Consider the following 26,466-nt stretch of genomic DNA (forward strand, 5'->3'; position numbering starts at 1 on the left):
AATATTTGAAAAAGATAAGTGCCAGCCAAAATCTTTAGGAGCCAAGAAAATTATAAAGGAGAGAAAAATCCTTTTTTCCATCCTCAAGCAGGCCTGAATTAACCATGACATATAGATGATGTCAGGTATTAAGCAGACCCTTCTCTCTAAGCTCATAGAGTTTTTGCTTTACTGAGCATGTGCAGGATTTCTCATCCAGGCATTGCCTCATGAGCCCCTCAGTCTTTTTTTCATTCAAGCATCAGCATGGACTTGTACCCTATCTCTTTTTTTTCCTTGATAAATATTTTAGTATCTTCATTTGTTTAACATTTTCCGGTTATTACATTGCCTCGCTGACTCAGCAGCCCCCCCAAACAGCACTTTTCAATGCTATTTTACAAAAAATGTTTTTCTTCACAGAAATAAATGTCTGGCACCAAGAAGCCAACAATTAGTGGTTTCAAGGACCTAAGAATGCAGCAAAAGCAGAAAATATTTAAGAGATGTGAAAACCTGGCTATTTTGCAAAGCCTATGATGAGAGGAACCAGATGACATAGCAAGCATAATTTTAATTGTAATATTTTGATGTATTTTAGACTACTGAATAAGGTATTAGCCTTTCCCTGTACATATCAGGATCATTCTAGACGGTGGGTTATGTTCCATGTCCAGCAGATGGAGTCAGAACACAAAATTCCCAGGGGAGGAACCATATAACCACGCCTCCCCTGAAACAGCTCTCAGTAACGTTCTGACTCGAGCAGGGAACTTGTGGTCCCCAGCTTGTTAGCTTAGGGCTACCTCCTCAGGGGGATCAAGTTTTAAAAAAAAGGAAGTTTTAAATTTACAGTTTAGGTCACTTTGCTAAGGCTCCCCTTACATCAGGGGGAGAGCTCTCCGCTGGTGCTGGCTCATCGCTCTCTAGCCTGGTGACTTGCTGACAGGCTGTTGCCTGTTTTTCTTTCTTTCTTTCTTTTCTCATTTTCCTCACTGTGGACTCTGTTGGGGTAAGTGTATTTTTGTTTCATCTTCTTTTTCAGCAGAAGACTGCAATTTTTTGGACTCCGTTCGGCTCTCTGAGGTGAAAGTCGGTAGCACCGGCCTCTCCCTCCTGACCCAGGTTTTCCCCCCTCCCTTTTGGGGAGCGACCGACGTCCCGACCTGCGGCCCCGCGAAGCACCATTCTCTGGGGCCGCCTGCTGTCGGGAGGTTAATTCCCCGTCAGTTCTTCTTCAGGTCGGTAGGGGACCACGGCAAGCGTCCGTTGCCGGGTTGGCGCTCATTTTAGGTGCGAGCCACCTGTAGAGCTTCCCCCCCCCCCCTCTCTCTCCCTGCGGCGATGCAGTCCGCAGCGCCTTGTGAGAGCTCCGACAGGGCCGGATTATTTTCTGAAGAGGGTCTGTGCTCAGGCGGTTTCCCTGAGGGGGAATGTGCGCCAGCTACTAACAAGGACGTTCGAGCTGCAGACCGCATGGGAAGGAAGCGCCAGGCCCCGTTCCCTCTCAACGCGGGAACGGCGGACATTTTGTTGCAAGATTCTGATGCCGCGCTTTGAGGAGGACACGGATAATCCGTTCCCCACTTCTAGGCCCATTTTAGACCCTTACTCCGAGTCTAATCCTGGTAGGCAGAGGGGGGATCCCCCGGAGGGTGACCCCTCAGGATGCCAGGTCTTTTCCCCTGAATTCATAGTCCTGATGCACAGGGCTTTTCTTCAGAGCAGAGACACGACCTTCGGGACCTGGGGACCCTCTCCCCCCAAGATACCATATCCTACCCCCCTCCTGGGTGGGACCCTCCCTCAGGCTCACCCCCCTTTAGTAGGCGGGGGAGCAGGGACTTCTCATGGCCCTACCGGGACACCATCGATAATACAGACTTCGCCGGGGGAAGGACAATCCCAGGACCCTGACGTGGACGACCTCACCTTGGCGGCCCAGGTGGAGGGCGACGACCCTAGGGACCTCCGCATCTTCCAAGCGGCAGAGTTAGATGACCTCATTCCCTACATCCTCCAGGAAATGGATATTGATCCCCCTCCGGAACCGGTGGGGCCTGACCCAGCTCTCAAGAACGGGGACCCACTCCTAGCAGGACTGCGGCCTCTAGCCAAGTCTTTTCCCACTCATCACAGGATCTTGCAGTTGATCACTCGGGAATGGGATTTCCCGGAGGCCAACCTTAGGGTCGGTAGAGCCATGGAATAATTGTATCCTCTGCCGGCCGATTTTTTGGAAATTCTCAAAGTTCCCGCCGTAGATTCTGCAGTATCAGCGGTCACAAAACATACCACTATTCCTGTCACTGGAGGGACGGAGTTGAAGGATATGCAGGATTGGAAGCTGGAGGTTTACCTCAAGCGTATCTTTGAGGTCTCGGCGTTAGGGATGCAGGCGGCTATCTGCAGTTCCCTCGCACAGCGAGCGGGTCTTCGGTGGGTGCAGCAGCTTCTCACCGCCCAGTCCTTACCAGACGCTGAGGCTCACCAGGAGGACAGACTGGAAGCCGTTGTTGCCTATGGAGCGGATGCCTTATATGATCTTTTAAGGGTCCTAGCCCGAACCATGGTGGCGGTGGTCTCAGTGCGTCGGCTCCTTTGGCTTCGCAATTGGTCGGCTGATGCCTCTTCCAAGACACGTTTGGGGTCCCTTCCTTTTAAGGGTAGGTATCTTTTTGGTGAAGATTTGGATCAGATCATCAAGTCCCTTAATGAGAACGCGGTGCACAAGTTGCCCGAAGATCGACCCCGTTCGTCAAGATCATATAATTACTCCAGAAACAGTTATCGTAACCAGCGGAGAGCGCATCCTCAGAGGCAACAGCCACCTCGGGCTCCCTCTTCTCGTTCGCACTCCTGGAACCGGCCCTTTCATGGGCGCCGCCAGGGTAAGGAAGCGCAGGGTGCTGGTGCATCTGCTAAATCTACCCAATGATGCCAGACGGACCCGCGAGGTGGTCCCTCGACTGGGGGGTCGCCTTGCTCTCTTCTACGAAGAGTGGGTCCAAATCACGTCGGATCAATGGGTTCTGGATATTCTAAGACACGGTTACGCTTTGGATTTTGTTTTCCCCTTGCGGGTCCTTAATCAAACAGGGAGCCGTGCGGCAGACCCTCGATCGTCTCCTTCAATTGGGGGCCATAGTGCCGGTGCCAGCCGCCGATCTGGGCCGGGGGCATTATTCAATCTACTTTGTGGTTCCCAAGAAGGAAGGTACTTTTCGTCCTATCCTGGACCTCAAGCAGGTCAACCGGTCCCTCAGAGTTCCTCATTTCCGCATGGAGACACTCCGTTCAGTGTTAGCGGCAGTTCATCCGGGAGAATTCTTGGCTTCGTTGGATCTCACGGAGGCGTATCTCCACATACCAATTTGTCAAGCTCATCAGCATTACCTACGCTTCAAAATTTTGGGTCAACACTTCCAATTTTGCGCTTTTCCCTTTGGCCTGGCCACAGCTCCACGGGTAGGACCAGCGCGTCCACACCAAGGGCATGGACGCGCTGGTCCTACCCTGGCCGCGCCACTGTCTCCTATATGTTTTCCCACTGTGGACCCTCGTGGGCAAGGTCATCCGCAGGATAGAGGCACACCAAGGGCCAGTGATCCTTGTGGCGCTAGAGTGGCCCCGATGACCGTGGTTCGCGGATCTGCGCAATTTGACGGTGGAGGGTCCCCTTCGTCTCGGTCAGCTGCCACGTCTTCTACACCAGGGACCAATATTTTTCAAGGAGGCAGATCGCTTCTGTCTTGCGGCCTGGCTTTTGAGAGGCGTCAGTTGAGAAGGCGCGGTTATCCGGAGCCGGTTATTTCAACGCTACTGAAAGCACGTAAGATGTCCACCTGTGTTACCTATGTTCGAGTCTGGAAGGTCTTTGAGGATTGGTGTGGAGCGAATGACATTCTTCCCATGCAGGCCTCAGTGCCACAAGTCCTTTCCTTCTTGCAGGCAGGTTTGGATTTGGGTCTTGCTTACAATTCTCTTCGGGTTCAGGTGGCGGCCTTGGGGGCTTTTCTTCGCAGTGGAAATAAGGAGTTTCTGTCCTCGCATCTGGATGTCTCCCGTTTCCTTAAAGGAGTTAAACACTTGAAGCCTCCGATTCGCCCACCTTGTCCGTCGTGGAATCTGAATCTGGTTCTCCGAGTCCTCTGTGGTTCGCCGTTCGAACCTCTAAGCTCGGCTACCATCAAGGACGTCACTCTCAAGACCATTTTTCTCGTGGCAATCAGTTCAGCAAGACGTATTTCTGAGCTGCAGGCCCTATCCTGTCGTGAACCATACCTTCGTTTCACGCCTGAAGGGGTTTCGCTGAGGACGGTTCCTTCTTTTCTCCCTAAAGTGGTTTCGGCATTCCACCTCAACCAATCGGTTGAGTCTGGAGACCTGCGTAGACTGGATGTACGGCAGTCTCTGATACGCTATCTGGAGGTGACTAATGATTTTTGGCTCTCCGATCATCTCTTTATTCTCTGGTCCGGACCCCGGAAGGGTTGCATGGCCTCCAAACAATCTATAGCGCAGTGGTTGAAGGGAGCGATCATAGTGGCATACCTTGGCGTAGGTAAGTCCCATCCGCTGGTTGTCAAGTCTGATTCTCTTCGAACCCAGTCGACATCTTGGGCGGAGAGCTCCTCCGTCTCCACTCAGGAGATCTGTAGGGCGGCCACCTGGAAGTCGATCCATACTTTTGCGAGACATTATCGCCTGGACGTCGGTGCTCCGTCGGGCGGTCAGCTTGGAGACAAGGTAATACGAGCAGGGCTGTCTGCTGCCCACCCGTGATGGGAAAGCTTTGGTACATCCCACCGTCTGGAATGATCCTGGTATGTACGTACAGGGAAAAGAAAATTATTCCTTACCTGCTAATTTTCGTTCCTGTAATACCATGGATCATTCCAGACACCCTCCCTTGGTTTGGGGGTTTTGCTGGTGGGACATCCCTGCCTACCTGTCTTAACAATCTTTTACTCTGTATTTCGAATACTGCGCGTCTTTTTTTGTTCACGCACTGCTGTTTGCAAGTTCACTGTTCAGAATTTAGTTGCTGTTTATTTGGACAGCGGTTATTTCAATTCCTTCTTTGATTACTTGATCCTTCTGTTTTTTAGTCTCTCTCTTTTGGGCTTTGTTAGTCTAGTTACTGAGAGCTGTTACAGGGGAGGCGTGGTTATATGGTTCCTCCCCTGGGAATTTTGTGTTCTGACTCCATCTGCTGGACATGGAACATAACCCACAGTCTGGAATGATCCATGGTATTACAGGAACGAAAATTAGCAGGTAAGGAATAATTTTCTTATTGTTTTTATGGATTTTATTTGTATTACTGATTTTATGTGTATTATCTTGGATTTATGTAAACCATTGTGATGGAACCTTCTAAACGACTGTATATAAAATAAAAATTCAGAGAGCATGTGCCTCTGCTGCCTTATAAATAAATGTGGTAGGAAGATGTCCATTATAGATGGTCATGACCTCATCTACTGGTGCCTATGACAAAAACATAACCAGGCCGGATGTCTCTGCTAGAGGTTCAGGGCCTGGAAGATGAAGGAATTGTGTAAGTCTCTGAAGAGCCACAGTTAGTCCTCCTCCTGGAGCAGAGCCTTGTCGAACTCACTGGGAGCTGAGTTGGGAAGGCCTTGGGTCCTTCCATTTCCTTGGACCTGAGCAAACAAAGTGCAAACAAAGTGAGACATCAACAAGCCCTTTTCGATCTGCGCAACGGTTGAGGCCTAGTAAATATAAGTAGCACCACTCTTTAGAGCCAGCAACGCAACTGGCATGGAGGATGCAGCTGATGCTTTAAGCATCGAACCCCAGTGCCATTGATTAATTGAGCCTCAACACATATTGTTGCCTCCACCTTTGATGCCTTGATCGTTGGAGCAAGCTTCTGTATCATTGACATACCAAGCTGCGGTGCTACCAATGTAACTCTACAAAATCACCTTCTGTGCAATTATGGAAGTTATCAGGTGCAGGAGGATTGTTCGTGAAATTGGCTTTGCTTACCTGTGCCAATTTCAAGAACAGTGTCTCCATCAAGGTTGCTTGAGCAAGCCTTATATCTGGACACACAGATTGCATTTGAACTGTGGTACCTTTTAGTTTCTAACAGGCTATCAGGATAGATTTTACAGAATCCAGAGGATATGCAGAAAGATTCTATACTAGTCTCTGTAGAGGATGTTTCACTTCCTATGCTCAGTCAAGGGACACGTCGGCCCTTGGACCAAGTGGCAGAGCTGGTGAAGACTTTCTTTACTTCCCTAGTGACTAAAGAAAAAGAGGTCACTGTTCAATCTCTTCTTTCCAGGATATCATTGTATCACTGTTCATTGTAAGACATTTACTTGTAAATGTGATTGTTCTGTTATAATGTAAACCGAGTTGATCAGTAATTCTGTTATTGGAAAGTCGGTATATAAAAATGCTAAATAAATAAAATAAATATCAAAGTTACACCTACCTCTGACTCCAGGCGTAATTCATCAAAACTCCTGAGAATTGGTTCTAGTCCTTGCCACTCTCTTGCAGTGGAGTCCAGCCAGTCAGGGGATATACCTTTCTGAGGTAACCAAGGATCACTATCCCCAGTGATCTGCTTTATCATTGGGGTTCTAGGTCAATGTTCCTTCTCCCCTAGGATCAGAGGGGAGATTGTGATGTCCATGACAAGTTAGCAGATGTTTCGTGCCTTGGAGATAATCTATTCAAGGGCAAGCTCAGAGAAACAATTGTTCAGATCAAGCAGCATGTAGCAGTTCAGGCACTCTTGATTGGCTCAGAACAAAAGTCTACTTCAAGGCGTCCCTACTATGCTTTTAAATGGTTGTACTTTCAGAGACACCTCTTCTGGAAATTCCAGAGATACCAAGCCTTACCTCTGCTTACGCAGCAGAAACAACTTCTAGCAAGAGGCTACTAGCACAAAAGACGCCAACCTAAAGTGACACTACAGGTCCAGCCTAAACTTGAACCAAGTGTATGACCAATCTCCAGACCCAACAGTCATACTTTTCTTTTTTTTTTTTTATTCTTTATTACCAATTCCTCCAATTAAATGCCTCTAGCTGTCACAGTCCAGAAGCTTTTTTTTCTCCTCCCCTAGTTTCCCCATACCAACATCACTGACCAGGCTGGGGTGTGCATCATTTATTTGTATTCACGCTTTTCCACCAATAGGTGTTACAGAGAACAAGATCTGAAATTATATAGAACATTGCTGATTTACAAAGAGCTGGGATTGCAAAGCTTAACAGTAGGTTATAATATATAGTTCAGTAACAGACTTCTGGGTGCAGTCAATTTAGAATTTGAGATCTTCTGATGAAGCAGATTGGGAGATCTAATGGCTTTCGAGAATTAAAAAGACTGGGGGAGGGGACAGAGGTCTGTGCCCAGGCTTGATGGAGAGGATGCAGGCCGTAGGCTTTTACAAACATCCATGTCTTCAGGGATTTCCTGAATATGAGCAGGTTAGGGGCAAATCTGTCACCTTGGTGAATTCCAGAGAGTGAGGGCTGCTTCTATGAATGTTCTTTTTCTGGTAGTTAAGTGTTTTAGTACTCTGGGGCCTGGTACAACAAAGCATGCTTGGGAAAGTGAGCATAGAGAAGGGTGAGTGAGTGTGTAGGGGGAGATGTGGTTTAGATAGGCAGGTGCTAGGCCTATGAGGGCTTTGAATGTAAGAACCAAAGTTTTGAACGCTGCCTGGTAGTGTGCAGGGAACCAATTAAGGAATCTGAGGAGAGATGTGATGTGGCAATATCTCCAGGCCTTAAGTTTAGCTTGAGCTGCTGCATTTGAGTGCGTTGTAGGCGGTGGTCCATTTTCTTGGGGAGACCGATGTATAGTGCATTGCAATAGTCCAGGCAGGAGCTAACACAGACTTGGATTACTGTTGCAAATGCATGGTCGTTGAGGAGAGGAACCTGTATAGTTGCACAAAGCACCAAGAATTGGGGGTGCCAGCACCCCCTCCTGATGCTGCTGGGCCAAAGAAGAGCCTCTAGATAGGACCCATGGGATAGAAGAAGGGTTGCTGCTGAGTACTGACATTTCCCCTGTGACCTTCAAGGCCAGAATGTTGCTGCTGCAAACTTCACCCACAGGAGAGCAATGCTAGGGTCCCAGCACTTCTGTCTTCCTTGTGTGGTACATTGTTGGAACTGCACAAGAAAGAGACAGACTCTGGCAACAGGAAGCAGTATTTAGATATGCCAAGCCTCTGTGCTGCAGTTGTGTCTGTGGGACCATGTTAGGGCAGGAATGGAAACTAAGAGCAAGGAGGAGAGTATGGAAAGTAAGAGTGAGGCTGCAGGGCATGGCATGAGCAAAACTGGTATTTTTCACTGGAGGTGGGAGGTGTAGATGCTAATTTTTTTGTCCTGGGTGCTGGTTAGCCTAGAGCTGTCCCTGCTCACTGTTGCCTCCCCAGGACCATGCTGGCATCTTTAAGCCCCACCAATATCGCTCACTCTGGGGCCCTACTAACCTATCTATCCTCTCGCCTGTCTGGAACCTCTCACTATCACTGTCGTCCTCTCCAGACTCCGACATTGCACTCTTCTCTCTTCTACAGGCTCAATCAGAACTTGCTGACATCTTCTTCCAGGAGTATGGCTGGAACTGCAGCAATATTTCCTCCTCTGGCAGCCCCTGCAGGCAGTAGTAATGACATTTTAGTCTCCTGGGCAATCAGGCACTCAGAATTTTTCCGCCCCTGATAATATATGGTATGATCTTTAATTGATTCCTGTGCTCTGCATGTGATTTCATAGGTAATGTAAAATAATTTGACTCTTACTAATGTGACTGCTACTGAGGTGTAGAAATTGTTGAAATGGACATGACATTAACATTTTTAAATGATACAGGGTGAATATGGCTATTTTCTGTGAAATATTACATGGCGCTCAGAAGGTACAGTTTTGTTGTAATTGTATTTTGGATGAATATTTCATCTTGTCATGGAATGAAATGATTGTCTTGCTTCTGTGCTAAGAAATCAATGTACATCCTGTATTTTGATCTTATTGTTCAGGCACTTTCAGAGTGAGTGGTGGCAGCACCTGGAATAGTGCCCTTCACACCCTGGAATGTACCTTTTTTTAAGCATATCCTTCTGATGATTAATTCTTTTAAAAATATATTAGACTGGAATGGTAAATTCCCAGGTGCTTAAAACTGTCTGTTGCCAGCTCAGTAACAATCACTGCATTGGGTCCAGGCCTGTTTCCTTCCTGCACGGAAAAGACATGGACAATGGGGGAGACCTTTTTAAAATAAAGATTTTCAAGCAAACAAAATTCTCCCCATTATTCTCCCCCCCCTACCATAAAAAAAAATCTAAACATTTTCTTGCCCTGACTCCTAGAATATTTTGCTGGCATCCAAGTTTTCTAAAGCAGAAAGCCTGAGAGAACTGGCTGAGAATTTCACAGGTTTCAGACTAGTAGTCATTACATTTATAAAAGGAAGTAAATGGTGACATGACAGTGCTTGTAGTGGATACAAAATTATTTCTGATAATCAAAACCAAAGCTGATATTAAAGAGCTAAGAAGAGATCATGTGATGCCGTAGTAGGAACAGGATGTATACTAGCTCTGCTTCTGGGGTCTACCCACCATCCGCCCTGATCCATTACCATTCGGCTTCGGCTTACATTGATTTTCACCTTGCTATTTTGGTAGATGATCCTCTGAGTTCAGCAATTTGGGTGCCAGAATGACCACCAAAACTACTTGTAAAGATAAAGACAAGGTGAGGCTGTTGACTCAAAGATGGCAGAGCGAGATGATGAACAAATGGCAGGAGACCCTATACACAATGCTGACCTGATTGAGGCGGTGACTGCTGTGGTGGAAAAAACCTTATATATTAAATTTGAACAAGCTTTTGCAAAATTTGATGAAATTGCAGATTCCATGCATGTTGTAACGTGACGGGTGAGTGCGGCGAACAGCATATGTCTGACGTGGAAGATGGTGTGCATAAGAAGGAGGCAGTTGTAAAAGATCTGAAAGCTAAGGTGGCGTGACTGGATGATAGAGTCGAGGATCTTGAGATCAAATCCCGCCGAAATACCGGTAATTTGAGGCTGGTTGGTGTCCCAGAATCGATTGCAGAAGCAGAGCTGAGGGGCTTTCTTGAAACCTGGCTGGTGAAAGAGCTGCATCTGGACCCTTCTCTAGGGCCAGTATTGAGAGGGTGCATCATTTGGGACTGCAGCTGGAAAACCAAGGAAGGCCCCATTCTTGCCTGATTTTTAAACTTAATACATACATAAAATGGCTATTTTTCAAGCTGTACATTGGGACTCACAGCTAACAATAGGAGATTGCAAGGTCTTAATTTTTCAAGACTATTCGGTGAAACAGATGTGCCTGCACAGAGCCTTTTCCCATATGTGTACCTCACTGTATGAGCATAAAGTGTGATTTGCCTTGCAATATCCGGCCAAGCTCCGAGTGACCTATGAAGGAGCCACACCTTTTATGCCACACTGGGTGAAGCTCATATGGTTTTGAATTCTCTGAATGGGAGTGAGAGAAATGGCTCTGCTGAATCTGACAATTGTGGCTGATATCATTAATGTTAGAGTGACTTTTTATTTTTTATTTCTCCCTTCAGATAATTGTTGAGCCAGTTTTGCGGCAATGTTTCATCATTATGCTTTCGTTATCGCTGAGAGACACGCTCCTGTTTGAGTTCAATGTTTAGATACTGTTGTGATGAAATGGGCATGTAGGGAAGGAGCTCTGTATCTTTCCTGTCTCTGTGTAGTACCAGTACTGCAATGTGTTCTGACTATGTAATGGAAACTGGTATTCTTGCTTTTGAACTGTCTATTTTATTTGGATGTGGATTGTTTACAGATACTTTTTTTTTTCCCCCTTTGGATATGATGCCAGTGATCAAGGGTGCTGGGTCTCTCTTGGAGCAGACATTGGACAGACTTTTTAACACATACACTTTTTCTGTTTTTGTTTTATGAGTGTTTTCCTGTTGTTTTAGTATAAATCTGTTTATTCAGAAAGAACATGAAACAGCAAAGCATCCAGTTTTATTGTAGCTTTATATTTGAGGTGGGTGGACCCTATGGCATTTATCCCTCCCCACCCCCTAGATGGGGTGGGGAGGGAGGTTGGGGAGTGGAGAGGAGGAGGTGGGAATTAATTAAGGCAAAGTGATGAAATAGGTCCTCCTTAAAGGTGTTGGGTTTCTGGGAGTAGCTCTGTCCTTTTTAATATTGGTTGCAAATGGGGGTTGTTCTTGGCTGGGGGGGAGGGACCCATATTAATGAAGATTTACCTGCTATGCTGGAATTGTTTTCCTGCAGATGAATGCCTCAGGAAGGTTTTAGAGTGATATCTTGGAATATAGTGGGTATGAGTTCCCCGGTTAAGAGTCACAACGTTTTGAAATCTTTGATAAAACACCAGGCAGATATTGTTATGATTCAAGAAATGCACTTGAGCGATAAAGAGCATGGTAAATTGGTCTGATGGTGGGTGGGGGATGCCTGTTGGGCTTCCCCTGGCTCAAAGGAGGCTAGGGTGGCTATCCTGATCCACAAGGCACTGACGTTTCAAGTCCAGAATAAAATTAAAGACCCGGGAGGCAGGTATTTGATTTTTCAGGATTCTTTGAATGGGGAATCTCTCACATTATGCAATATATATGTGCCAAATGATCATGCTTTTTTTTTTAAGGATATCCTTCAAATGTTTTAGGCTTTGGGTGGAGGTCCTGTACTATTGGGGGAAGATTTGAATACAGTTTTTGATCCACTCTCGAAAAATCTCATTGCCCTACAAGTGAGAAGATGGCAAAACATAAAGGGGTTCCATGGATCTTTCGAATGCATGGAGAATTTTACATCCCACAGAACGAGATTACATGCATGTTTCTCAGGTGCATGCCACGCAATCCTGGATTGATTACTTGCTGGCCTCTGTCAATGTTTTCTTGGATCACTCAGGTGGTTATTGGGCCACTTGATATTTCTGACCATGCTATCATCTGGGTTGATATCCATTGGGACGAACAGATGACAAATAAGAGGAAGTGGCAGTTTTCTGCCCACTTATATAAAATTTCAGACTTTTTTGCAACAAAAGTGGAAAGATTTTCTTGATAATATTAAAGAGCATGTTAATTACCCTGCTCTCTATTGGGAGACAGCAAATGCTGTTCTCTGGGTTGATATCACTTTTATGAGCTGGAGGTGGAAAATGATAGACAAAAGAATTCTTGTATTAGAGAAGCAGATGAAGTGTGATAGGTTACTATTTGTCAATTCTCCCGGGACAAGCAGGATGGTAGTCCTCACATATGGGTGACATCATCAGCATCGAGGCCTATCACGGAATATTTTTGTCAAAGTTTCTAGAATTTTGACTGGCACACTGAGCATGCCACTAACCCTGTTTCCAGCAGGGGTCCCTCTTCAGTCTCTTTTTTTTTTTTTTTTTCCACGTAGCAGTTGCCTCGCAGTTCTCAGGAGCTCTGTGAGAATTCCTCAACTTTTTTTCCTCATGGAACTTTTCAAAACTTTTTTCTCCGTCCCGGGGTCCTCCGTCGACTTCGCTAGTGCTGGTAAGTTTTTTACCTCATTCTTTGCGGTCGGTTCGCGACGGTGCTTTCATCGGTGCCCCATGACCGCGCGCTACGTTTATTTTGCAAAAAATGACCGGTTTTCGGAAGTGCCCAGAGTGTCCGATGACTATGTCCATTATGGACCCGCATGATGTCTGTGTTTTATGCTTGGGACCTTCCCACGACGTCCAACTGTGTACCAGTTGCGCCCAAATGACACCGAAAGGCCCCTGGGCCCGCTTAGAAAAAATGGAACGCCTTTTCAAATCTAAGCGTTTGTCTACGCCGGCCAAGAGTGCACCGAGTTGAAAACAGTCTTAATCATCGACTCCTTCCCCATTGATGTCTCAGCATTGGAACGTTGGGGAATGGCCTTCACCGGCATCATCATGTTCGAAGGCCTTGGCGCCGGAGAAGGACCTCGAGCACCGAGAAAAGCACTGGCATCGACACCAATGAGAACCTTTCTCTGGTGCCGGCACCAACAAGACATCAACACCGTTGGAACCACCGTCCAAAAAGTCTCGAAGAGGAGCCCCATCCTCCTCTGGACCCGGGAAACCGAGGCGTTCCCTAGCTGCAACGGTGCCAGGAGCCGAGACTCCACAAATTCCAGTGGACCCTCCAGCAATGCCCATGGAGCCTCCAACCCCAGTAGCTGTGTTACCAACACCATACTTCCAGGAGGAATTGGACCGGATGGTCCAAGAGGCAGTCCTCCAAGCACTTCGAGGATTTCAGTCGCCACTGGCACAGACTCCCGTGCTGAGGTCTGACCCGGTGCCTACGATGTTGGCTCCACTATTCGAAAGGCTAGACACCTTTATCGGTGCACTTCCATTGGTGCTATCGCCTTCCGGTCTGTCGATGCCTCTGAGACCATCTATTCTACCACCGGCATCAACCCCGATTCCTCTGTCATCGGACGATGAAGTGTGATCAGTCGATGCCAGACTCTGTTCCGATGACTCCTCTCAAATTTAAAGCATACCATTCAGGAACACGATTTTAGACTGTTTTTTCACAGCTAGTCATGGACCAGTCAGCACGGCGCTGAATAAGAGTCCCTAATGAGACACACGATAATAGGTAGCAAGTGTAGTATCATCAAAACATGTCGCTGCCAACTTCCATCACATCAAAATATACATAAATATTTTTCATTTAGTTTATTAAAGTTTTTAATATGCTTACTCTCTTGATATTAGGTACCATTATGTGAACGGAATCTACAAGATTTTGTGTGTAATCATATACAACTTAAGGTTGGTTGAATATTATTTTTCCTACAAATTGAAGAAGTACATGCTTTTCTAAACTAATGTTAGCAAGAATTCACTTCTGTTTACAAATCTCAAGTTTACACCAGTCACACACATTCATAATTTTTTATTTTTAATTTATTCCATTTTTTGTCATTTTTACTTTAATTTGATTAAGATAATCATAGATATTTTCATATAATTAAGGTTCAGTTTTTAATGCATTTAAATATCTTCACAGATATGTTCTGAGTGTAGATGTCTTTTAGATAATATTGCATCATTTAGCTTGGATTTTTTTGAATGGCTTTTAGTCCAAACAAGTATTTGAGGTAATAACCTTTTATTTTTGACAATTATACAGAGAAGGGCAACCAAAATGATAAAGGAGATGGAACAGCTCCCCTATGAGGAAAGACTAAAGAGGTTAGGGCTGTTCTGCTCGGAGAAGAGATGGCTGAGGGGGGATATGATAGTTGTTTAAAATCATGAGAGGTTTAGAACGGGTAATTGTGAATCGATTATTTACTCTTTCGAATAATAGAAGGACTAGAGAGCACTCCATGAAGTTAGCATGTAGCACATTTAAAACTAATTGGAGAAAATTCTTTTTCACTCAATGCACAGTTTAACTCTGGAATTTGTTGCTAGGGGATGTGATTAGTGCAGTTAATGTAGCTGGGTTTAAAAACGGTTTGGATAAGTTCTTGGAGAAGTCTATTAACTGCTATTAATCAAGTTGTCATAGGGATTAGCCACTGCTATTACTGGCATCAGTAGCATGGGATCTACTTAGTGTTTGGGTACTTGCCAGGTACTTGTAGCCTGAATTGGCCACTGTTGGAATCAGGATACTGGGCTTAATGGACCCTTGGCCTGACCCAGTATGGCAATTTCTTATGTTCATATGGAAGCTGTTATTTCTGCTTAAGGAAGTGTAATAAGGTATTGACTGAAAGGGTGCACAGACTTTTTTGCATGTGCTACTTATTCTTATTTTAAATCTGGAAAAAAAATAAAAAAAAACTACAAGTAATTATGCATTAAAGTTTACATAAATTTTAATTTGTACCATGTAAAGGTTGTCAGCTTCCGGCCATTTAGAGCAGTGGTTCTCAACCTTTTTTTGTCTGGGACCAATGTTCCCTCTAAGCTGTGCCGTCTGCGCGCGCACACAGCCCGTGAAGGCCGTGCACATGGTACAAAGTTTAGTGCACAGAGTTTTTAATAATAGTTTTTCCAAAAACTAGGCAAATTATTAGGTATCAAATCATAATTGCACAGCAATGATGGGAGACACCTAACATGCGCTATATAATGTCTGTTACTTAGAACTGACTGCTAGCCTGCTAGGTCATTAATGGGATGAGGTCAGGGAGAGTTCATACTCCCAACCTCCAAGGCCATGGCATAGCTGCAGCGGTTCAGGGTACAGCGACACAGTGTGGATGGGATGCTAGCATTGCTAGGCTACACAATACACACGCATACCCTGTCCGGTCCCACTCCGTAGCCCGACCTGTCCAGCGTAAGCACGTAAACCCGGCGCCGATCCGTTCTCTCGGGCGTACGCACGCATGAATCCCCACCCCCGGCTCATCCCTTTCCATCCCCCAGATATTCTCCTCTGCCCACAATGATCCCCTGCAGCCCCTGCCGATCTCTACCCGCTCTGCGAACAGGACGCAATAAATGGCCGTAGCGGGTCAGACTGTGAGAGTCCATCGAGCCTGGTGGCATCCGATACAGGCCGTAAGCGCCCGGCGAGCACCCAAAAACTAAGTCTGTCTTGTGCCGCCGACGCTAGTGACACGTACAAGAATCTATGCTCTGCGTCAGCAGCTAGATGACTGAGTGTATATGACATATAGTATAAAACAACACTATCAAACACTGATAGAACACTGAAAAATGTTCCAAATCAATTTTTTGGTTATATTTTTTGGAGTGTACATGATGCCATGTGGTAATATAAATCATTTATAAAGAACATTAGAAAAAGATAGTGTCAACTGGTTAAGTTTAAATAAGTTGATGATATTTAAGTAATTACAATTAAGATAATAAGATTTGAACGCATAAAAACCGAAATGAGTAAAGGTGTTAAACGCAAGAGAACAGCTACATCATTTAAATCCGAATGGCTAGATGAGACTGTTGAAACTAATACTGCGAAGTCGCACGGCCTAACTCGTGTAGCCCTTCGCAAAATGTTTTCGTATGATGAAGATAAAGGAATCATTTGTCTGATCTGCGCTGAAGCGAAAGCTGTAGGAGTTTTCTACGGGTAAAAGTTGGAACAAGGTCTGGAAACTGGATTTCCTCAAAAGACATCTAGTAAGTAAATCTCACACTGACAGTGTAACAAAACTGAAAAGTATAAATCCACTATTTTGCGGTGGGTTGAAGAACCTGTTACTAGAGACTCCAGAAGAAAAGCAAAGGAGGCAAACCCAAGTTTGACTTCCTTGTTTAATGTAATGCCTTGTTTGCGCAGGTTTTATGGTTTAATGTAAACCGAATTGATTTGTAACTTGTTACAAGAATATCGGTATATAAGATCCCCTAAATAAATAAATTGTTGTAGAACGGAAGCGTTCAAATCCAGGTGAGATAAAGGTCCTGATTGACAGCGTCTTGTTAGCCATCAAATTGAACTCCTCTATGCTGGCTGTTACAGATATAAATGAACACATGGCCAAATTTGTAAAGCTGCCAGATAGTTGAAGTAAAAATTACGCATTTGAATTTCTTGAAGTCATCAACAGCATTGTTCAAAATGATATAATGCAAGAAATTTTTTCTGCATTGTTCCACATTTTAACCGTTGATGAAAGCACTGACATATCTTTGACCAAATGCTTAATACTTTACTTTAAGTATTTGGATATGATCATGCGAGTGAAGAACTATAAACTAGATGGCGGAAATATAGATCTTGACAGAATCTATAACGAATGGACAAAAGTCAAAGACCGCAGGGAAAAAATGTAAATATTATGGACTGTGAAGTTGTGAACTGAGTTACAAGGCACAGTCGCCCAGTATATATGGTATAAAACAAATAAACTGCTACTTGCTATACCTTAGCCCAGGGGTCGGGAACCTTTTTGGCTGAGAGAGCCATGAACGCCACATATTTTAAAATGTAATTCCGTGAGAGCCATACTAACTACAACCCCCCACCCTCCTGACTCCCCCAAGACCTACCAAATTAATTTACTACAACCCCCTACTCTCCTGACGCCCCCAAGACCTGCCAAATTAATTTACTACAACCCCCCATCCTCCTAACCCCCCCCAAGACCTGCCAAAAGTCCCTGGTGATCCAGCGGGGGTCCAGGGCTCACAGACAAATCTTTAATAAAAAAGTAAAAATCTAACAAAACCCCCCACCCTCCTGACGCCCCCCAAGACCTCCAAAATTAATTTACTACAACCCCCCACCCTCCTGACGCCCCCCAAGATCTCCAAAATTAACTTACTACAACCCCCACCCTCCTGACCCCCCAAGATCTGCCAAAAGTCCCTGGTGGTCCAGCGGGGGTCCGGGAGCGATCTCCTGGACTTGGGCTGTCGGCTGCCAGTAGTCAAAATGGTGCCAACAACCCTTTGCCCTCACTATGTCACTGGGGTCGACCAATGGCGGCGGTAGCCCCTGTGACATAGTAAGGGCAAAGGGCCGTCGGCTGCCAGTAATCAAAATGGCGTCGACAGCCCTTTGCCCTTACTATGTCACAGGGGCTACCGCTGCCATTGGTCGACCCCAGTGACATAGTGAGGGCAAAGGGCTGTTGGCACCATTTTGACTACTGGCAGCCGACAGCCCAAGTCCAGGAGATCGCTCCTGGACCCCCGCTGGACCACCAGGGACTTTTGGCAGGTCTTGGGGGGGGGGGGGGGTCAGGAGGGTGGGAGTTGTAGTAAATTAATTTTGGAGGTCTTGGGAGGCGTCAGGAGGGTGGGGGATTTTGTTAGATTTTTACTTTTTTTATTAAAGATTTGTCTGCGAGCCAGATGCAGCCATCAAAAGAGCCATATCTGGATCCCGAGCCATAGGTTCCTGACCCCTGCCTTAGCCTCTTTAGTTAAGTATATAAACATGTTAACATTTCACTTGATCTTCACTTCTTTTTTAACTCCAGTAGGCTGAGTTGTAAGCTTGGATGCACAACATTAAGTTAAGTTTCAGAAAAGTTGCACCCAACAAAATTTTTGCGCACATGGCATGTCAGAAATTAGAGGGAACATTGGCCAGGACACACTGAACATGTGACCATCTCGGGGCTAAATGTAAATATGCACTTTGCATCCACAGGAATCCCCTCAACCCCCAGCAGTGAGTGCAGAGCAGATCTAGGGCATTACCCTGTACATCTCGCCATACAAAAAAGATATTCTGGTTCTGATGACAATCAGTAAAAGTAAAACAAATTATCCCAGGACAGCAGGATGTAGCCCTCACGTATGGGTGACGTCATCGAACGGAGCCCAGGCGGGAAAGCTTTCTGTCAAAGTTTCTAGAAACTTTTGACTGGCCCTGTGAGGCCACTGAGCATGCCCAGCATGCCATGATATTCTCTGCCACAGGTGTCTCTCTTCAGTCTTCACTTTTCCGCGCTGCTGTTCGCACCGCGGACCGATAGCCTAGCGTTTGGGAATCTCTCTCTCTCTTTGACTAAAAGTCAGTTATTGATATTCTCTGTCATAGGAAATCTCTACCTATATAGAGTTGATATGCAGAGATTTTTGTGCTCAGCATGGAACTCTGGTAAATCTTCTTACCCATTGTGTCCAGGAACCTGTGCTCTCTGCCTGGTGGGATGGAGGAATGTGGGCGCACACGTTTAGATTTTTTCTGTGCTGATTCCACAACGACAGACTGGTGTGGCAATTGTTGTTTGTGGTACCCTGGAGCTGGTTGAACCAGGTAGGTAGTTTCTACTCTTTTGTTTACTGCAGGAGTAGAAGCTGGGTGTTCCCAAATTCTTTTCTGAAGGTCCAGTAAAACTTCATGTACAGGTACTGCTAATACCTGTTTGGGTGGATCCACAAACTGTAATACTTCAAGAGTTTGTGCTCTTGTGTCTTCCTCTGCTGTCAATTTAAATGGAATGGAGTCAGACATAGTTTGTATAAAGGATGAGAAGGAAAGATCTTCTGGGGGTGACTTCTTTCTTCTGTTAGGAGAAGAAGGATTTGACATGAATTCCTCTGAGGAAAATTGAGAGGGTTCATCATCCCAGGAGTCTTCTGAATCTTCTCTGTAAGGTGTTTGAGTTGCTGGTGCTGATGGGACATGAAGTCTTGAAGGGCCCAGGCTGTGGGTCATCGATGAAAATATCAGTAGATGTTGATATTGCTGTAACAGGTGACAAGTTGTTGATGACATTCTGGTACCTTTGTAAGAGGCGCCGGTAAAAAGCCTCATCCTGTACTTCTTGTGGTTGATCAGGTGGTGGTAGGGTTGCTGTCGTTGGGATCATCGATGTAATATGGGATAACATCGATGTAGATTGTGTTTGTAGTCTCGGTGTGGTTGTTATGAAACCAGTCGAGGGTTTTGGAAGCAAAGATGGTGTTGTCATCGGTGTTATCACCGGCATCGATGTTGGAGGAAAAAACATCGGCATCGATACTGATGGCATCAATATTGACGGTGGAGGCATCGGCATCGATGCTGGAGGCATCGGCATCCACCCGGAGGTCGACATCGACAAGCTTGTCGGAACTTGCTGCTCCTGTAGAGCTTGTAAAACAGCTTGTCCAATAAGTGTAGACAATTCTGGCTGTGGTATAGGTGAAGACACCGATGGTGTATTCGGTGGCGGTGCTGCGATGTCTATCGATGACGTCGTAGGTATTGGTAACGGCAAAGGCCCAGCCATCGGTGTTTCGTGATTTTTAGGCCGCTTCGGCATCGATTCGTCCTGGGACACCGATGCGGACGATGAGGGACATCTATGGCGATGTTTAGTTTTTAAACGCTCTGCCGACTTCGTGGAGATCAGACGATGGCGAGGACGGACGATCACTGGACCCATCCGAATGCGGTTTTTTGAGTAAGACCCTTTTTGTTGCTCCAGCCGGAGACGACCTCGGTGCTTTCGAGGGAGAAGGGATTAGCTGAAGAGAAAATAGGTGTTCCATCTTCTCTTGCCTGGCCTTTCGACCTTTTACCGTCATTTCTGCACATTTGGCGCATGTACTGACATCGTGTTTTTCCCCGAGGCACGGTACACACTCCAAATGGGGATCGGTAATAGACATATTTCGGTTGCAGACTGGGCATTTTTTGAAGCCTGTCGCCATTTTTGAATCGACGGCCGTCAATGAACGAGTGTGTGTGTGTGAGAGAAAATTTTCATCCGAAAATTTTATAAAGTACGGTACTCACCATCTCCTTCCAGAGAAATCTCTGGAAGGAGATGGAACAATTCATCACTTCCTTACCCACTCAATTCCAAGAGCCTGCTCAAGCAATTATATCAAAAGGTCTGGAAGCAGGAAAACACGAAGTGAGAGCAGTTTGACAACTTCGAAACTGCCTCCAGAACAGCAGCAGCAGGAATCACTGCTTGCAGGTGGGCCTGGCTCAAGGCATCTGACCTCAGGATTGAGGTACAAGATAAACTGGTTGACCTTCCCTGTCTTGGTGACAATCTCTTCGGGGATAAAATTCAAGAGGCTGTACAACAACTGAAAGATCACACTGAGACACTAAAACAACTGTCTCAAACCCCTCAAGAACCTGCTAATCAACCTTCTCGACGTCCTCCACGTAGGGATGTACGACGGTCTTACTACAGGCCACGCAGATACTACCAACCAACAACTAGGGGTAGATCTAGCAGGCCAACACAGCGGTCTCAAGCCAGACAATCCAGACCTGCTCGTCCACAACCTCCTGCACAGACAGGGCCTGCAACAGGTTTTTGAGGACTACACCAGAGGACAGATTCAACCTTGCAATCCCAAGCCAAATCTTCCAGTGGGAGGAAGAATATCCCATTTTCACACCAATTGGCAAAACATAACATCAGATCAATGGGTTCTTTCCATAGTCGCTCGAGGTTACAAACTAAATTTCACTTCAATTCCTCCAGAATTTCCACCAACATACTGCCAACAACAAAACTCTCAACTTCATCAATTACAAACAGAATTATCCACCCTTCTGAGATCCAAGGCCATTCAACCAGTGCCCTGGACACAGAAGGGCAGAGGATTCTACTCCCGATAATTCCTCATTCCAAAGAAAACCAGAGGCCTAAATCCCATCCTAGACCTCAGAAATCTCAACAAATTTCTAAAGAAAGAAAAGTTCAGAATGGTTTCTCTAGGCACCATGCTTCCACTTCTTCAAGCAAAGGATTGGCTTTGTTCTCTGGATCTTCAAGATGCTTATGCTCATATTCCAATATACCCTCCTCATCGCAAATACCTGCGCTTCACGGTAGGCCATCAACATTTCCAATACAGAGTTCTACCATTTGGACTGGCGTCTGCTCCCAGAGTCTTCACCAAATGTCTAGCAGTAATAGCAGGACACTTGCACAAGGAAGGTGTCCATGTTTTTCCGTATCTAGACGACTGGCTCTTAAAGAGTCCATCTCAAACAGGAGCAATAACTTCTCTTAACCGGACAATTGCTCTACTTCACTCCATAGGGTTTCTCATCAATTATCAAAAATCCCATCTCACTCCAACTCATCTACTTCAATTCATAGGAGCAGAGTTGAACACAAATCTAGCAAAGGCCATTCTACCTATAGAACGAGCAGAGGCCCTCATTCTACTAGCAAAGTCCATTTCCTTACGGACACAAAACACAGCTCATCAGTTTCTGATACTGCTAGGCCACATGGCCTCCACAGTTCATGTTACTCCTATGGCAAGGCTAGCCATGCGAGTTACCCAATGGACTTTAAGGTCACAATGGATCCAAGCCATTCAACCACTCCACTATCCAATTCAAGTGACCCACCAACTAAGATCATCTCTACTTTGGTGGACCAACAAGGACAACCTGTGCAAAGGCCTACCTTTCCAACAACCAGTCCCAGAGGTTACTTTAACTACAGATGCATCCACCTTAGGATAGGGAGCTCATGTGGACAATCTCCACACACAAGGGACTTGGACAAAACTCGAAGCAACATATCAAATAAATTTTCTGGAGCTTCGAGCGATACGTTATGCACTGCATGCGTTCCAAGACTGTCTTTCACACAAGACTGTTCTCATCCAAACAGACAACACAGTTGCCATGTGGTACATCAACAAACAGGGAGGTACGGGCTCGTATCTCCTTTGCCAAGAAGCTGCACAGATTTGGGGCTGGGCCTTGAACCACTCAATGTCCCTACGAGCCACTTATCTGGCAGGCATACACAATGTAGTAGCGGATCGACTCAGTCGTCAATTCCAACCACACGAATGGTCCCTGGATCCTGCAGTAGCAACCAGGATATTTCAACGTTGCGGTCAACCAACAATAGACCTCTTTGCGTCATATCTGAATCACAAAGTGGACAAGTTCTGTTCTCTGCACAAACAGAACAATTAGCCAGACAAGGACGCCTTTGCTCGCCCTTGGAACTCAGGCCTACTATACGCGTATCCTCCAATACCGCTCATAACCAAAACTCTAGTGAAGCTACAACAGGACAAGGGCTCCATGATTCTCATAGCCCCGTATTGGCCTCGACAAGTATGGTTCCCCACACTATTAGATCTCTCAGTCAGGGACCCCATTCACCTGGGAGTAGCTCCCACTCTCATAACTCAGGATCAGGGCCGGTTACGACATCCCAACCTTCAGCCCCTATCTCTGCCAGCATGGATGTTGAAAGCTTGATATTACAACCACTCAATCTTTCATCTCATATATCTCAAGTGCTTATAGCTTCACGTAAACCTTCCACACGAAAAAACTATTCTTCTAAATGGAAGAGATTCACTTTGTGGTGTTCAGCAAAGGATATAAATCCTTTCACTTGCCCCACAACTTCTCTACTGGACTACTTATACCATCTTTCGGAATCTGGTCTCCAGACTTCATCTGTAAGAGTCCATTTAAGTGCAATCTCTGCTTACCATAACAAGATAGGAGATGCACCTATATCCACACAACCTCTCGTAAGCAGATTTATGAGAGGTTTAACTCACCTTAAACCACCAATTCGAAAACCCGTCCCAAGCTGGGACCTGAATTTGGTACTAACAAGACTCATGAGCTCTCCTTTCGAACCCATCGACTCTTGTAATCGTAAATTTCTCACATGGAAGACTATCTTCCTCATAGCCATTACTTCAGCTAGAAGGGTTAGTGAGTTACAAGCACTTGTCACATACGAACCTTATACAAAGTTCTTACATGACAAGGTGGTTCTCCGTACACATCCAAAATTCCTTCCCAAGATAGTTACGGAATTCCACTTGAACCAATCCATCAATTTACCCACATTTTTTCCAAGGCCTCATTCCCATCCAGGAGAAACAGCCTTACACACCCTGGACTGTAAGCGTACACTTGCTTTCTATTTGAACCGTACTGCAGTCCATAGGAAATCCACTCAGCTTTTTGTTTCTTATGATCCAAACAAACCGGGTAAACCAGTGGGTAAACATACCCCATCCAATTTGATAGCAGATTGTATAGAGTTCTGCTATGAACAAGCGGGCCTTCCTCTTCAAGGGCGAGTAAAGGCACATTTAGTCAGAGCAATGTCAACTTCAGTAGCACATTTTCGCTCAGTGCCAATCCTCGACATATGCAAAGCAGCAACATAGAGTTCTCTTCACACTTTTGCAGCCCACTACTGCTTAGACAAGGAAGGAAGGCAAGATTCAGCCTATGGACAATCTGTCTTAAAGAACTTGTTTCCAGTTTAATCCCAACTCCTTCTGCAACCAACCTGCTGTGATCTTCGGCTGACTCATTTCAACAGTAATACTCCACTGTTGTCTCAATACAAAATGACTCAGCCTCTAGCTTGCTATTCACCCATATGTGAGGACTAGCATCCTGCTTGTCCTGGGATAAAGCAAAATTACTTACCTTGTAATAGGTGTTATCCCAGGACAGCAGGATGTAGTCCTCACGGAACCCACCCGCCACCCCGCGGAGTTGGGCCTCAGACCTTTATTAATTTATTTTTTTGCTAACACTTTATGCTATATACCAGACTGAAGAGAGACACCTGTGGCAGAGAATATCATGGCATGCTGGGCATGCTCAGTGGCCTCACAGGGCCAGTCAAAAGTTTCTAGAAACTTTGACAGAAAGCTTTCCCGCCCGGGCTCCGTTCGGTGATGTCACCCATATGTGAGGACTACATCCTGCTGTCCTGGGATAACACCTATTATAAGGTAAGCAATTTTGCTTTCCCTTTACTACCAGGCACAATAGCTTTCCTTATGAAAAGACAGTAATTTACCACTAATGCATATCCTATTGAGAAAACACAATAAATAAGATTGATACAAATGCCTACATGCTAGTAAAATACCTCACCTCAGTCACACACCCAGAACTGACCTTCACCAAGTACAGAAAACCCATAAATTATAAATATGGAGACAAACTGGAATGGAAAAACCAAAAAAGCCACTCTGCAGAGCGAAACTGGAGAAATGGAAAGAGAAATATAGCACCTAACAGACTCTCAGGATTTGCAATAATGCACACAAACTAACCCACACAAAGTTACACCTGTATTATGGAACACACTCAAACAGTAACAACCCTGTCTAAGAAATACAACTATTAAACCAGGCCCTAAACACTAATACATTTCCTATTGGGAAAACAGAATAAGCCAAGCTGCTATAGAGCCCCACACAGAAATAATTGTAAAGCTATACTAAAAATGTTACAAAACAGCTGATGAACAGAATAATATCCAACAATTAAAAACTCATAAAAATTATTAAAACATGTCCAAATATCAATAAAATATTTCAAAACAGCAGACATCGCATAATACCCAATAATTAAAATGGCAGTCAAGAAAAATAAATTTAAAAGCCACCTTTACTTACCCTATCCAGCAATTCTCCTACTCCTTACCCTTCCAGGCCAATAGCACTCACCAGAAGCAGCAAGGGCTGCTGAAGCTCTGTCCTCACAGTCCACTTCCTTGGCGCCCACAACCAGTCACTCACACACACACACCCCACGACCAGTCTCTTGTCTCTCTCACACCAATCATCTTCCTAACCAGTTTCTCTCCTTCTCTCTCACACACATGCTCTTATATACAAGCTCTCAATCACACACAAATGCTCACACCCACAAGCTCTCACCCATGTGTCCATTCACACCCACAGACACAAGCTCACACCCACACACACAAACTCTTACCAAAAACTTCTTCTTCCTTCACTGCAGGTATGAGCTCCACTTCCGCCGCAGCTTTACTCCGGCAGGCCTTCTTTATTAGCCGCCACGGGGACGGCTCCCTTGGTGGCCTCGGTCGGAGTCAGGTTTCCTCTTCAGCGCCACGGGGATGGGCTCCCTTGCCATTCCTCCCACCCCTGGGCTATGCGCTGCCTGCCTCACTGGCCAATCAAAGGCTTCCTCCTTTCTTCCTACTCCCTCTGGCATGTAGAAGGGAGGAGGTTTCCGATTGGCCTGCGCGGGGGCAGCAGAATGAAGGAGGCTTCCCATTGGGCAGTGGGGGGTAGGAAGCAAGGAGGCTTCCAATTGGCTCACGGGGGCTGGAAAAAGGGAGAAGGAAAGTACAATGGGGCAGTGGGACACCGGGAGACGCGACAGACCTGCAGGTGTTTGGCGACACACTGGTTGAGAAGTGCTGATTTAGAGATTCATTGAAGCATAGAATTTGAGCAAAGTGCCTACATTTTTGAATGCACCTGTATAACGGTTACTCTGGCTTTTACACTGCAGGCTTCAGTTACATCACTTTGGGGTAAGGCTATTAATCAATTTGTAAATCCGGTCCTCACGGCTTTTACTGGGTCCACAGTTATCTGGCATTTGAGTCCTTGAATTGCTGGGAACACTGGAATGTAGCAGAGTTCCTTCGACTAATCTGGTTTTGCAGGGGCAGGAGCACTATGCAAAGGCTGCTCGAACCACTCTGGCTTTTCATGTAGAAGAGCAGCCTCTGATAAAGTGGACCCTGGTTCAGTGCCGGTCAAGAGTACTTTTTGCCCTAACAGGTGTGTTCATTCTGTTGTAGATCATAGTGTTATCTGCAAAAAGACAAATTTTTATGACTAATATACCCCTTGGTGATATCGCTCTACTTTAATTTTGGTGTAAATAATCCTTCCTGGGAAGGTAGTTTTGCTCATGGAAGTAGCTAATAGTGGGTTAAATGTTTGTGAGAGAAGTTTTTGCATTTCCGCATGAAGTATAACACAAAGTGAAAGGAAACAACCATACAGCTCATGCAGTTTAACCACATCTAATCTTAAAGTACTAGCAATTTGTAAATATGATTGAGTAAAAGCAGACATTCTGAATTGAATGCTGGAGTAAGCATTTGAGCAACAGAAGGGCTCGGGTGTAGAAATAGTATCGCTGAGGTTTAGAAGCAGAGATCTTGGGATAAACTCCTTGCTTTTGTGGAAGCACTGTGAGA

At 45.5% G+C, this 26,466-nt stretch overlaps 1 protein-coding gene across 6 annotated transcripts in view; it reads left to right on the forward strand.

The window, feature by feature from the left end:
* The window catches only part of SLC7A3 (solute carrier family 7 member 3), a 221,230-nt gene that overhangs the window by 39,439 nt on the left and 155,325 nt on the right, over window positions 1–26,466 (forward strand). Inside the window, exon 2 of one of the 6 annotated variants that reach the window (XM_029607241.1) lies at window positions 8,570–8,723. The exons of the other annotated variants lie outside the window; for them this stretch is intronic. The gene's annotated coding sequence lies outside the window, so the exon portion shown is untranslated. The remainder of the gene's footprint in view (window positions 1–8,569; window positions 8,724–26,466) is intronic. 6 annotated transcript variants of the gene reach the window in all.

This window comes from Rhinatrema bivittatum, chromosome 6 (assembly GCF_901001135.1).
Source record: "Rhinatrema bivittatum chromosome 6, aRhiBiv1.1, whole genome shotgun sequence".
In the NCBI taxonomy this organism is placed as follows: Eukaryota; Metazoa; Chordata; class Amphibia; order Gymnophiona; family Rhinatrematidae; genus Rhinatrema; species Rhinatrema bivittatum.